Genomic DNA, 14,286 nt, shown 5'->3' on the forward strand with positions numbered 1-14,286 from the left:
GCCCAAGACCTCCAGACACACATCATATGAACAGAAGACCAAGCAAATGGCTTTTTACTCCCCAGAAGGATAAAAAAGACTCCTCCCTTATATCTAGGCTGTAAACAGCTGCTCATTCCCCCAAATCACCTGTGCCTATTTGTGTTCAAGGCCTTACAAACAAGATGCTATCATAACCAAGAAACCCATCCATGATGGGGAAGCTAATAAAATGAGATTGCCCATAAACAAGTTACTGAGATGTTCCATTACTTACACATGGGAACACTGGGTCCCCATGGCAGCCTCCTCCTTGTAGGCTACGTCCCGACTGCTTGGGGATTATCTGAGGAGGCTGACAAGTAACTGGACAAAAAGGGATCACACCTTGGATACTTGTAGATGTTCAAATTCACGCTCCTTCCCACAAGTCCCCAGTTTTCAGAAAACTTCAAGAAAAGTCAAGCACCTTCAGCTATTCACAGTCAACCAACAAGCAAAAAATGAAATACAGTTACAGAAGATACAGCCTAAATAACCCTCATTTCCACAGAAAATTAGATGGAGGGGTGAGGATAAGACCTGCTAAAAGCACAAGTAAGCCAGGTTTGCTCACAACCTCTTCTATTGACCCTTCCAAGTTTACTGCTACTGGCACTTGTACTGACTTGTTCCCTACCAAGCAGGGAGCAGAGCACTCGCAGCAGGTCACCCTGACCCAGCTCCCATGTCAGATGCAGAGGTAACACACTTTTATTACACACTTTTTGTTCTACAGAAGAACTTTTTGTTCTGGCATTATTTGGGGTTGATTTCTTTGTGAGCAAGGGAGGTAGAGGCTGGGGTGGTAGGTTTGGGGTGAGGTTTTTGGTTGTGGTTTGGTCATTTGATTTGTTTTGTTCTAAATCTGAAGGTGACCATATCAGACTGCATCCAATTCAGAACAAAGGCTTTGGAGCCCAGTTCAGCATCTCAACACTGAAGTGCTTTGCAAATTATTTTGTTGTACTTATCTTCCACAAAATAAGTACAACACATCAGCCCAAAAGCATCTCAGCTTTACAGTACGACAGCGATCTGAAATGGAGCATGCGCAGGAAGCAAACCTCAACATCAGTATTTTGCATCCACACGTGGCGCCACTGAAAGCTGCAACACAGAAGTAAGTTTCTGTACTAACAGATCTGAATATTTCACATAGTTTGGTTTACACCTTGGTTCTGCTGAACTCTGCAGTTTTGAGTGAAACTTTCTTTTAAATACCCCTAAAATGCTCAGAGGGGATAAAAAAAAATTAATCCATATTTTGTCCTAAAACTAAAGATACTGACTATAAAGAGACAGCACTGGTCCCATTGTGCTTGTTGCCTCTGCTTTCCCCCCTCCCACAAGATGGCAAAGCACCTTTACAGCCAACGCCACTGCGAAGCAGCCAGCTGAATTTTCACAAAAACAAACACTGATGGAGAAATTCTTGGCTTGCTGCATGCCCGCTGGCACCCATCTGATGGTTTTGTATTGCAACTACAGCTGTAATAGGAGGCTCTGCTATCTGCCAAGTCAAATCCACCCCCATAGTTAATACTAAAACCTTATTTTGTCGCATGAACAAAAATAAACTTACTGAAAGCCAAGGTCATACGTTACATGTCATTCTTTGGGTTAAAACTCACTTCATCTGCTCAGCAAATCAGCTCACCAGAACAGACCACATTGCAGCACAATGCAGAGGCTGAAGGAGCCTGGCTTGTTCCTTTAATGAGGTAAGAGTTTCACCGATCACGATATTTAGTTCCAGCAAAAGAATCCAAAGCAATAGAGGCCCCTTTCTTTCCAGAGCTGTGTGGCCGGGCCTCCAAGCCCCCCACCACCCCACGCCCTGCCAGCCCCTCTCCTGAAGCCACACACAGAGAACTGAAAAGCTGCTCCCCCCATCAGCAGAGTACCCAAGGCGTTTTTCACTTCCAATAACCCAGCTTAAGAGGATCAAAAGGCAAACTAGCCCTTTGCTTTAAAAGCAGCGCTGAAAACCAGAGGCTTTTCAGTTTAAATCAAAGCTATTTATTTGCCAAAGCAGTTTCGTTCTCACTTTTGCAGGGAACAGGAGGAGGAGGTTTACTTCATAGCAGTGCAAGGGAAGAAGGAGACAGACTCTTCTCAGAGAGACAGAGCAAAACAACGGTCAATCCCAGTTACACGTATCTGGAAGCCTTTTCCACACAACAGTGTTCAAACCCTGGAACAGAATCCAGGGAGGCTGTGGAAGTCAGCCCTCAAGTAGTGTCAAATGGAAACTTTCAGAGGTCCCTTCCACCTCAAGTGGTCCTACAAAGCATCTTGGCCAAGAACACAGCTATGAACTTTTACTACTGGTACTCCGTGCCCAAAACCAAGCTGGCAGGACCCACAGCAGATAATTCACAAACACATGAGTTAAATTTGTTTTGACAGAAGTGGTTACTGCATTCAGCTCCTGCCCACCTACATGGGAAACAGCTCCTCCTGAACTATGCTCTCTCCAGTCCAGCACGTTAACGCAAACCAACATCAGTTTTCAGGTCACTTTAGTGCACTGGGCTGCAAGTTAAGGCAATTTAGGGGTTGCTTCTTTGAGATTCAGCTGTCCATGCCATGAAAACAGTATCATCTGGAGGAAGGATAGGATCCCAGTTCACTGTTGGAGTTTAATCCCCTTGAGCTCTAGAGGCTTAGAACCATTACCATCTCATTCTGGAGAGCACCAGCTTACAGTCATACATGCAAGGATAGTGCACGCAGATTAAGGGCAAAAGGCTGTTAACAGCCCTGTTAGTGTCAAGGGGATCTATCTGCTTCATTATTAGCACTAAGTCAACGAACTTCGAAATACTCAAGTCCTGAAGGAGCATCTGGATTATCCAAGTTTGAATCCCTTGCCCTACAAGCTTCCCAGACTCTTCAACAAGTTACTCAGGAATTTGATTCTCAGATGTAAAATAATGATATTTCCCCACTTCAAAGAGTAATGTGACACACTCCTCATATAGGAGGCGCTTATATACACATCTGTCAAGGTCACAAAAGCTGGGAAATTAACGCCACATTCTGCGCAGCATGGCCAAACACAGAACACGGGATGAAAAACATGAAACAAGATATTTGGTGGTGGTTGAATTGAACACTCACTATTTTAGTAGGTCTCATGAACTGCATGCCCACAGAAAAATGCTCACAAACAAGAGCTATGTACACCAGTAGGATGAAAATAGGCAGTATTTCGGAATATGTCACTCCAGCAAAAGATGTCCACCTGAGGGCAGTTGACCTTATTTTCTGTTTTATGGAGCATGGATGTAGCTACTCCAGTGAGTGATGGTTTGATCTCCCATTACAGTCATAACTAAACTGACAAGACCAAACCATTTCATCTTCATGATTCCCAAAACACAACTCCTCAAAAGATTCTATGTGAAATCCAGTGACTAGAGGACTGGCTGTGATTTTCAGCTTGAGGGTGCTCACATTTCTCCACAGAGCCACCCAAGCTTCCCACCTCACAGCCAGCAGAACCCATCCCAACCCATCTGAGGTGTCCCTGAGAGCAGGTTTTCAAACACCTGCAGCACACTGCAAGCACTGCTAAGCACCACAAGGGACGTTCTGATTCTTGGCAAGGCAGGAAAGTGCGAGCAGCGTCACTGCAATGAACTGGAGAAGTTCCTGCATAGTTGCATCATCTTAATGCCTAATGAAAGGACCTGGAAAAAATAGCTCGGCCTACAACAAGGATTTACTATAGCATTCACAGACTAAGGGACTGAAAACTAGTGAAAAAAGAAAACATCTGTACTTCAACATTTTACTTAGGCTGTCTATTTATACTGCACTTCAGAGCTACACTTCAGAGCTACTTATCCTTCATTTCTATGAGGTCAAGCTCAACAGAGCTCTCATTTGGCCTGAGCTGGAGGTGATTCTGCAAACACAGCACACAGTCACTGAGCTATACAGTGCATTAGGGAAGATAGATCTGCATGTGGATCCCATTTCACATTCGGACTGAGTCCTTAGCTCCAACGCACTGGTCTTTGCATAGCCTGCAGAGAATGACGACATCTCCAAAACTTCACCTAAGGGCTCAGCTGCAACCTTGCCAGGCAAGAGAACATAAGCAATGGGCCAGTTCGAGACAGTGCGGCTGGGAAGGACGGTATTGCTGTGCTTAGTGAGCAACTGGGAAAAAGGCACCAACTTTCCTTGCAGTGTCTGCTGGCTCCTTCTCTCCTACTGTGGAAAGTTCTGTGGCTGCTGGGAGGCACCTATTCGCATAACAAAAGCGGCTTTCAGAGCAGTTCGGGAAGGTGGAGAGAATAAGAGAAAAATCCAAAGGCAGAAGCTATACTGACAGCTACAGTCAGGTTTTTTTCAGTATTGCCCAAAAGTATCAGGCAAGGACCAGGGCTCTAACATGTTACATAAAATATGAACACCTGTGTCTCCTATTACTTTCCTGCTGGCTAAAGAACATAGGTTCAAAAAAATCAGGCAAGAAACTACTTTAGCACACCCTCAAGCACATTTTTAGGACTCTCATATTGATACAAGAAGTATTTACTATTACAAAGAGTGGAATATTTTTTATTTAAGCTAAAGTTAATTTTCATCTAAGTAATGGTGCTCTTTGAAAGTTTCACTAGGCTGATAGCATGTTCTCTTTAAAACTGTGTTTTTCCAGACACTGTTCATTCTTTGAAGATAATGTCTTGCGTGAAGTATGATCTGCGCTGAACAGATGTCTCTTCTGTAATGAGCTCTGTTTGGAGTTTTATTCCTATCTCAAAGGCAAGGTCAGGCAGAGGGCTAGAGGCAGCTCCAAATTAGCACCAGTTTTGACTGTTGCGAAGTTTCATAATAACATTAAAATTAGGCCTTGGAAAGTAATAGAATTTGCATAAGACTTCTGGGAAAATTTATTCATATGCCTGTAAGTGGGAAATATTTTTGTCTCGTTGCACATGACTGATGGAGGTCACTCCTTCGTGTTGCCCAGGCCTGATAAAGGATGCTGGCTTCCTCAAACTCCAAAACAAGTCTCAGACAGTTTTATTTGCCAGCATTTTTGGTGTCAATATAATTAAGATCTCAGTTATGCAATAAATGAGCTTTAGGCATAAAAGGTATTTTGGAGCTTTCAGGAGCCTGAGCTCCAGCAGACTTCAAGAAGGATTTAGGCACCCCAGTATCCTGCTAGATCTGGGATTGTCCCTGATCTTTCACCTCATTAGCTAGGGAAATCAAGACAATACTCCTTTACTTGTTGAGCCGTTTCATAGTCTCATTTCATTGTAAAAAGTGTACTCAAAAACATATGGATGAACACCAGAAGAGATCCTAACCAATTAAACAGGCAGGGAAAGGCCCTTCGTGTTTGAGCTGTAATTCCAGGGAAAAGAAAGCACCAGACTGCTGGTGAAAGATTCCCAAAACTGAAACATAGCTGCAATGAAAGGTCTACTATATATATCGTATTTTCTACAAAATCTGCCTTTAAGTATTAAGCTTCCTACAGGACTACAGTTCCTTCAAAGCATTGGAAACCTCCAGAGGTAGGAATCATAGGCTGATATTTTTGATCTACAGAAATCAACCCCTGTCTTGTCAATGTTACACAGACTCCATCCATTGTAAGATAAAATCCAACATAATAAAATAAATCTTGGCCTTTTTAAATCAAACAAAGGAGGGAAAAAAAGCATCATACCCTCAACTTCCTTTCAATGGCTCCAGGCTTACCCCTAAAGATTTTAATAGTGGCAAAACAGTTTTGCATTTCAGCCAAACCACTTCAGTTATGAAAACTGAAAAATGGTTCAGCTTTTCTTACAAACAGGAGTAAAGTTGTGAGAGAGATGTCGATTTACAGCATATTTCAGTACCACTTACTTTCAGTGTAGTAAAGCACAAACACCTCTGACATCCTTGTCCACTTTAGGAGGAATCACCCACCTCTAACACAGAGTTCAGTGAACAGCTCATCACAGCCACTCCACTACAGAAAATCCCCCATCCATCTCTGAACACTAAATTCTTTGCTTTTGTGCTTAATGTTACTCTTACGGGTAAAAAGGAATTCAAGACCCAGAGACATATCATTTTTGCGTAATAAAGTTATACATATGGATTCAACTTAGCTAGGAAATGTCAACTTAAGGCTTGTCTTCATGAGGAAATTTACTGTAACTAGTCTACCAGTATAATTATATTGCTGTAATTCTACTGCTAAAATTCCCCTGTTGAGCCTTATTCATAACAACAGCCGCCTTTATGGTTTATTTTTGTCAAGAAGGCCAAAAATGGCCCCTGCTGCAGAAAGGCCACAACAATTCACAGGGGAGGAGGGGAAGGAGCTACGCCAGCACAACCGGAGCAGTAGAAAGAATAACAGCATAGAAAGGGCAGTATTTCTCTATACTGACTAATTTTTCGCCGCAGAAGAATTAAATACTGCAAGAAAACTATACTGTACATCATGTATTGTTGCAGGTGAAGTATGTACCAGGTTCTGTGCCATGCTTCATAGCTTTGGTAGAGTTCCTCAAGCCAGACACTGCTGTGCATCAGCCCCTTCAAGCACATCCTTTTGTTCGCACTATCACCCCCACTGCTGCCAGGCATTTATTTCCCAGGCCCATGCTCTTTCCCCCATTCCCTTAACCAGGCAATTCCTTGCAGCCCAGCAACTGTCCCGCGCCCCTTGGACAGAGCGCTGACCCTCCAAAACAAATGGGTGTCAGAGACCAGCCCCCCTGGTTTACAGTTTGCATCTTCAGGCATGAGGGACAGCTGAAAAGCAAACAGCTCTCTTTGCAATAGGGATTTTGAAACAATTGCCCTTCACTTCAGCAGTGCAAGAATGCTGAGCTAGACAAAACAATGAGCCATCTGTGCACTCTTCCCTCCTTCCCCTGTCTCTACCCTCTGGGCTTAAATCGGAGCTCCTCAAGAATGGCCAAGTCCCCCTTCACCTCCACCCACCCTGTTTACATCCTGCAAAACCCAGTTTTCTGGCCTTTTTTGTTTTGTTTTGTTCTTTAGAGCTCTTGCAAAACCTTTCCTTAAACCTCAGCCCTTTGACAGGTGGTATCCCATCTACTCTACCCAGCTTTGTCAACTGATCAAAAATGCCTCCCACCAGACGATCCCTTCCTTGTTTACTATCCCTGGAGGCACAGTGGCACTCAGGAGCCCTAACCACCCCTTTGTCCAAGGAAGGGAACACCATCTGAATGGGAGACCACCAAAGATTTGCAGCCCTCTTTTGTTAGCCTGGTGTCACTGCCTATTTGGCCTCAACTCAAAATTGAGATGACAGTAGAGAGGCAGCCCTGTTTGGTATTCACTATAGATTTTGCAGTTTAGGACAGAGAAATACCAATAGCTCATTTTTTCAAACAAAATTGGTCATTTTACTACCAATAGTTATTTGTGGTTACTAATTGCGACCATTGCACCACCAAGAAAAGCAAAGGCTATCTCAGATCCAGCCAGGAAGGCATACTCCCAACACTAAATCTATGTTGAGGAAAATAAGGGGATTAGGTCTGAATAACAGCATTCAAATGTATCTCTTCAAACATTCGTTTTGTTAGTATCATTATTCCAGCAAGCAAAGGGATAAGAAATGTCAACCCTCCTTTGATCTCACAGCCAGAATGGCCACACAGCTCAAAAAATGCTTTTACCTCCATGTCCCACTGAAAAAACAGCCGACTATCTTTTAATTCTTGTTTTTTTGAAGATCTTAAACAGATCTTTATCAAATAAACTGATCTTTCACTAGAAGACCCAACTTTGATCCTCATCCACTCCTCTTCCAGCAGGCTGAACTTGCTGGGAAAGCAGAGAGAGCTTCCAAGCTCTCCCACATCACTCAACACTAACCCAGGTGGGAGATGAGAGTAAGGATGCCCTGCCTCAGGCTGACTCTCCTCCTATATACCAAGATCATAAATGTCCAAGTTCTGCTGAAAAAGAAGAAATCATCCAGTTTGAATAACATGCCCCTTCCCTTGCACAGCAGCCAGAGCCTCATCTTATTGGGATGCACGTGTAGATGCACTACTGAACAGGATGCAGGGCTCACTTTCAGTAATGCTCTGCTATAAACCTACTTCCAATATTTTTGCTTTTTATATTGAAAACAGCCCTTCCCGTAAATTCAACTACTGTGCTGTAAACATTAAACAAATTTCCTTCAATGCTTCAAAAATAATTCCAAGTCTAACACAGTCCAAACGTGTTCTCGTCAAACACAGACACACGGCAGAACAAAGCGAGCTTCTCTCCGTAGGTGGCCTGCATCTTTCATTATTAATGGTGCTAACTACCTCCAACAAATGACATTTGGAAGCCAAGTGCACTCTGCCTGGGAGAAGAGAAAAAAGATTTCCCCACGGTGACTGTTGCTTCAAGGGAGGTCTGCCTCCAGCAGAGAAACACAAGACTTAGTCCTGGTGCATTGCTTCAGTCATCGGAGGGACACCGTCAATGGGGCGTGTAAATAGGCATGACACTTGGTTTCACTGCTTTTTGCCTGGGAAATAGGGAATTGAACCTTACACGTTCACACTCTTGCTCATTTAAAACATCCCCACAAATTTTGAACTCATCGGTCAAATTCAATCAAGACCTTCAAAAGGAGAGCTGCCCCCTCAAAAAGACTTTTCTACAAAGTAGGCATAAACAGCCAGACAAAAGGGGATCTATAGGCACCTCCAATAAACAAGTTTCAGTGGAAGCACAACTCTATTTCTAAACGGCAGAGAATCTACACAGTACAGAACTGTTACAAGTACCTTTACCTTGGGAAAAGCCCAGTCTAACTCATGTCTTTATAGACACACACAAAAACCAGCCAACCACAGGACAAATCCATTTTAAAACAAACAGATCTTATTGCCCCCCTGCAGTGAAACTGCTTATTTCAACTCTGATGGATTCTCCAATAAACAAACATTAAAAGGAAATACTTTTTTGTCACAGAACTCCCTAATTCTGTGGCTTCTCCCTTCCTACTCTGCCATGAAAATTCCTCTCTACTCTGTCTAAGATAAAAGACCAACTGGAAAAACAAGCATTACATTCGGGGAGATCTAGGGAGAAAAAGGAAGCTGAAAGTGGGGTGCTCAGCTTGGACCTTGCCTCCTCCACATCTTAGCTCTTGTACCTGCATCCTTAACTGATGCTTCCCAACGTAGTCTTCCCTTTTGATGGGGCAGATGCTCCACCTCCAGCAACAGTGCACAGAAGAAACGCACTGTTTCCTCAACGCAACGGGCTAGAGCTCAATTCCCCCAGATGAAGCTATGGTAACATGAAGCAGGAAGGTATGGAGACCCAGAAGAAGCTCCTCACGGTAACTGTAAGTCACCAGGATTTCACTGCTGTGGCTGCTATTCCCCACCACTAACCCATCAAAGTCACACTTCAACGAAGTCTGATGCAGGAGCAGAGCCTCTAGGTTCTTGATCCTCAACTCAAGGATACGTCCCCAAAACTCAACCTCACCTCCTTCCTCTATGTGCTGAAGTTGCTACCAAGCTGCCAGCCTCGACACAGCAGGTGTGCGCTGACTTCAGGACTAATAGCCTAGTGAAACAAAATGAGGATGAGAGGAGCATTTGCACATCTAGACTTTTATTTAAGAAAATCCTCAGGTTTCTCTGCATGAAGCATGCTTCAATCCCACATGTGAAAGAAATCAGGTGGAAGAAAATCTTTGGTTTTTAGTAATTCTCCTTGAATTTCAGGTTCAATACCCAAACTAAACTGATTTTATCTTTCACCTCTTCAAGGTAGACGTGCTGAACTATACAGAAGTTCTTTCAAAAATCTTACCTGAAATATGGATCTGCAGCTAACACCACCTCGCTCTAACCTACTGTCTTCTCAAAGCTCTTTATTTTATTTTCATGGAAACAAATGAGGGGCAGAGTCAGTTTCCACCATTTTAAAAGCATTCACTGTCACCTTGGAGTTTGGTGTAATATTTCAGCAGTGCTTTAGGCATGTGGTTTATAAAGCACTTAGGGACCCATTAAATACCAAAATTTAAAGCTAAAGGCTAGCAAGCTGAGGGCAGTGAGCTTTTAAATTCATGAAAGGCTACAGACCTAAGAGGCCACTAAAGTGACAGCTGTCAGCACCACTCCATCCTACATTCATGCGGGCTCAAAGGAGAAGCCAGCGCACACTCAAAAGAAAGAGAGCACTCGTTCCAACTTTCAGGCTATTTTCTAAATACTCTTTTCAAACTTCTTTCATACTCAGAAAAAGCCTTCCAGAAAACATCCACCCCTCTGCAAGCCTTGCATTTGTTACCTGATCCAGTTTTGCGTTCCTTTCTCTTCCTCTCAGCTCTAACAAGCATCCTTGCCCTTTTACAAGTTAAGGTCATTTAGAGGAACTATACAAGCAAGCAGAACACAAGCTGGACTGGAGATCTTGAAAGGCTCATGCTTACCCTCACCTTTAATAGGAAGGCACCACCCACAGAGCCAACACGTTATCCCAGCATGCACTGCTCCCTCCTGATCCAAACGGTAAGTAGCGCAAATCAAAGGGACCACAGCAAGTCAAAACCTATTGTCTCTGCGGGTGGTACCCTGCATCTGTATGAGAGATGAAGGCAGCTGTAATCTCTTCAGTTTTATGCAAAGGAGATGCTGTGCTTTGGCTCCTGGCTAGCTGCCAGGCGGGAAACCTGGCACCACAAACCACCACCTTTGTCAATATGAAGTTTGTGTAGATCAGGAAACCCAATTACTGGAATTTGCATAAGAAGCTAAACATGGAAACACAGTTGGCCTGCCTCTTCTCAGGATGTGGGAAGGCCACAAACACAAATCTTATCTCTTAACCTTGCCATAATTTAATCTTTGCTTTCTATTGTGGCTCCGAATTACAACTTTGCAATTTTAATACAAATAAGACTATTCAAGGTTTTCAGGAATTCTATTCCATCACGGTTCTCATTCCCCACACACTTATTAAATGGTTAAGAAAAAGGCTGAGCACTTAAACTGCAGGAACAATTCTTTGGAGATTCAGCCTTGGTCTTACAGCAAAGTGGAGTCTTACAGCAAAGTACAGTTTTCAGTGTGCTGAAAACACACATCACTTCCTAGCTCTCTGGACAGCCCTGCAAATCCCTGTGCCAGCATAATCCAGGGCTGGAGCACACTGTGGCACTGCAGTAGCTGAAGCTGGCATTGCTACTGATGGAATCGGAGTCCAGTTGCGCTTGCTGACGCTGCCTTCCTCAGGCACCTGTAGGTGCCTTCACGTAGGCAGAAGTCAGGACCAGACTGGGAAGCTGCAGGAAGGGTCAGGTGCTTGTGACCTGGCCATGCTGATGGTCTGGCATCAGAGCACGATTCTGCAACTCCCAGCTGAGACACCACACTTCCTGCACCAGGACACATTCCCTGCTGCTGGTTTTGCTGCAGGGCAGCAAGGGGTGGAAAAGTGTGCAGGATCCATTTCCTCTCCCGCAGACACACCGACTATATGCTCCCTGCCAGCATGCTCACACGCTACACGTGCAATCACTGCTGTGCTACGCAACCTTTCTTTCAGAACACAACAACAGTCCAAAAAAGGGCCCTACTCTAAGTCTGCTGAATTGATGTAAAAAGTTACACATCAGTTTTGATTTTAAAAGTGGACAGAAAAAGTTAAAAACAGAGAATAACTTGCAAAAATGTCCTGGAAGGACTTCTGCTGCCACTCAAGTTGTGCAACACGCTCGACTGGAGAGATGTTTCCATGCAAGCAACTTGGCGTGAAATCCCATTGAAAGGCCTGCGGTTCCCTAACGCTGTCATGACGTCATGATTTAGGATTTTTAGAGTGATCAACGCAGCACAGCTGGTGCCATGGTTGCCATTATGCCATGAAACACTGAGTGGCTTTAAAATGAAAAAGGTTTCTCCATTTGAAATTCTTAGATTTCTTCCATCTTCTTCGTGGACTCTCAAAGCCAGATCGGTTCTATAAGCAGAGCACAGCTGATATTTAAGCAGGGCAGGAAGTAAGGCTGCTTTAACTGAAAATAAATCTGTCAACAAGGAGGCACAGGGAGAGCTCCACTTCAGACTTTTCAGGTTCTTATTAAAAAATATAAATTAAAGTCAACATTTTCACGTTACTTGCTACATCTGTTTGCTATCCATTATAAATAAAAACATAGGGGCCTCCAAATCAGTGCTGATTCACTCAATAAAACAATCAGAAGTCTTTTTCATTAAATACTGCATTACAATTGCTTCAGATTGTACCATATTATGAAAAGAGGTCCATAAGAAATAAGCTATACATTATCCAAAGTCAAGCTGGGAGATTAAAAAGACCTTTGGCTCTGTAGTGTCTTTCCCCTTCTAAAGGACAAAGGACAGAAAGGTTATGGAAGCACATCCCTATTGTAGGAACCAAGCAAATTCAGCTCTGCACTCTTTGTAGACAGAGTTGGGAAACCAAAAAACCCCACAAAATAGCCCCTGTCTCCAGAAGCCAGGGCAGCTGAGCACAGTTCAGTGCCACATCAGCTCTAAAGGAAATCTTCCAAAGATTTAAACAACTCCCCTGTCACTCAGTGCTCCTGCCAGCCATCCCACAGTATGCTTTACATGGGACAGCAGAATCCTAAAGCCCTTCAAGCAACAAAGAGACTGGTATCTACTTTCTTAATTAAAGGCTTTAATAAAGTTCCTGACAGAGAACAAAAGCCTGTGAAGCGTGCAGAAAAGTCACAGCATTCCTGCAGTGTGCACCCAGCACCGGTCTGATGAAGCACAGCTCACGTGGCAGTCCTGTTTCAAGAACAGTTAGCAAACAGCACCCACCACTGGGAGCAAGAATTGCTGATGGGCGCTGAGGTCCTTTGAAAATCTTCTCTCTGCCTCGCCTACTAGGTGATAATTTCAGGTTCAGTGTTTAAGGTATGTGTAGGTTTTGACAGCTTTACCACACGCATAGTTGCGTATTAAGACTATTTGCCATACAGGCAGAGCCAGCCTTCTCAGCAGCACAGGTAGCATTGAGTTCTGTAGCTCAAAGAATGAGGCCAAAATAAAGGTTATGGACTGCAAGCAGCTGAATGTCTCAGAGTGAGTGACACAGGGACACCCTGATCTGGAGCCAGGAACACTGTTCCAGCCACAGAGAGAAAAGGGAAACATGTACCTGTAACCAGGACACAGAAATCACTTTAATGGACCTGAGTAGGTCTGTCCTGAAGAGGTTGCTGCCAATGTCTGCAAGCAGACGAAGGCTCACTGTTTGCTTGCGGCACTGCAGCAGCCTCTAGCAGCACACTGTCAGGCACAACCAAGGCACACTGGCGCTCTCAGCCTTCTCCCAGGCTCTAGTACATGCAGAGCACTCAGGATAAAGAGCATGACACAGACTTTGTTCCTGCTTCACTCGGTAGGCCTTGGAAATTGCATGTAGCCTATGTCAAGAGACAGGGTTTTAATTCCCACACCCTGTAAAAAGCAAAACGTACATTTCACTACCACAATCCAAGTTTCCAGACCAAACCATATGACAGTATAGAGTTAAGTGGTTTCGTGCCAGAAAGTTGTTTAAAGTTGTGACATTCCACCTGTGTGGTTATTTTCATTCTTCTTCCCCCAAGCTTTCCACTACAGAAGGACAATTTTTGGTCTCATAGACAGGTTTGGGGACTGAGACACTAGAGCATGTGCCAGGGTGAAGGAGATCATGCCCTTACATAGTTTGCTTCTGCATTCATAAAAACACATCACCCTTCGTGTCTTGAGCAAAGACCTTCATGTCCACCTTCTGCTCTCACTCAAAACCATTAGGGAAGAGTCTGGGCAAACAGAAGTCTCACCATGAGAAAGCCTTGGGCTGGCAGGTCACCAAAGAGGAAATCAGCACAGCACACACTTCCTCCAAAACTAAATTCAGCAAAACAAAAAAACACAGTTCACTTCATCTGGGCAACCTCAAGTTTTCAGAGGCAAAGATTAAATCTAACGATGAGAAGAGGCATCGTGTGAAGCCCTGCACGCCCATGGTAGGGTCTCTCCTGGAAGGAAGGGAAGGAAGCCTTTAACTCCCTTTCTTTCATTAGCCCCACCTTTCCTCTATTTCAGCAACTAAGGACTACGGCTTGTTGCTGGTTTGTTAAACGCCCCAGGCAGATCTTAGTGACACGGGGGTCCTGTAAACTCCAGTCTTAAGAGACTTGTCTTCTGAAAAATAGGTCTGTAACCACAGACAGGAAAAAAATAAACAGGAGAA

The 14,286-nt window shown here is 43.9% G+C and overlaps 1 protein-coding gene across 3 annotated transcripts in view; it reads right to left on the reverse strand.

The window, feature by feature from the left end:
- The window catches only part of SUFU (SUFU negative regulator of hedgehog signaling), a 93,918-nt gene that overhangs the window by 71,780 nt on the left and 7,852 nt on the right, over positions 1 to 14,286 (reverse strand). The window lies entirely within an intron of this gene.

Source organism: Cuculus canorus, chromosome 7 (assembly GCF_017976375.1).
Source record: "Cuculus canorus isolate bCucCan1 chromosome 7, bCucCan1.pri, whole genome shotgun sequence".
Classification (NCBI taxonomy): Eukaryota; Metazoa; Chordata; class Aves; order Cuculiformes; family Cuculidae; genus Cuculus; species Cuculus canorus.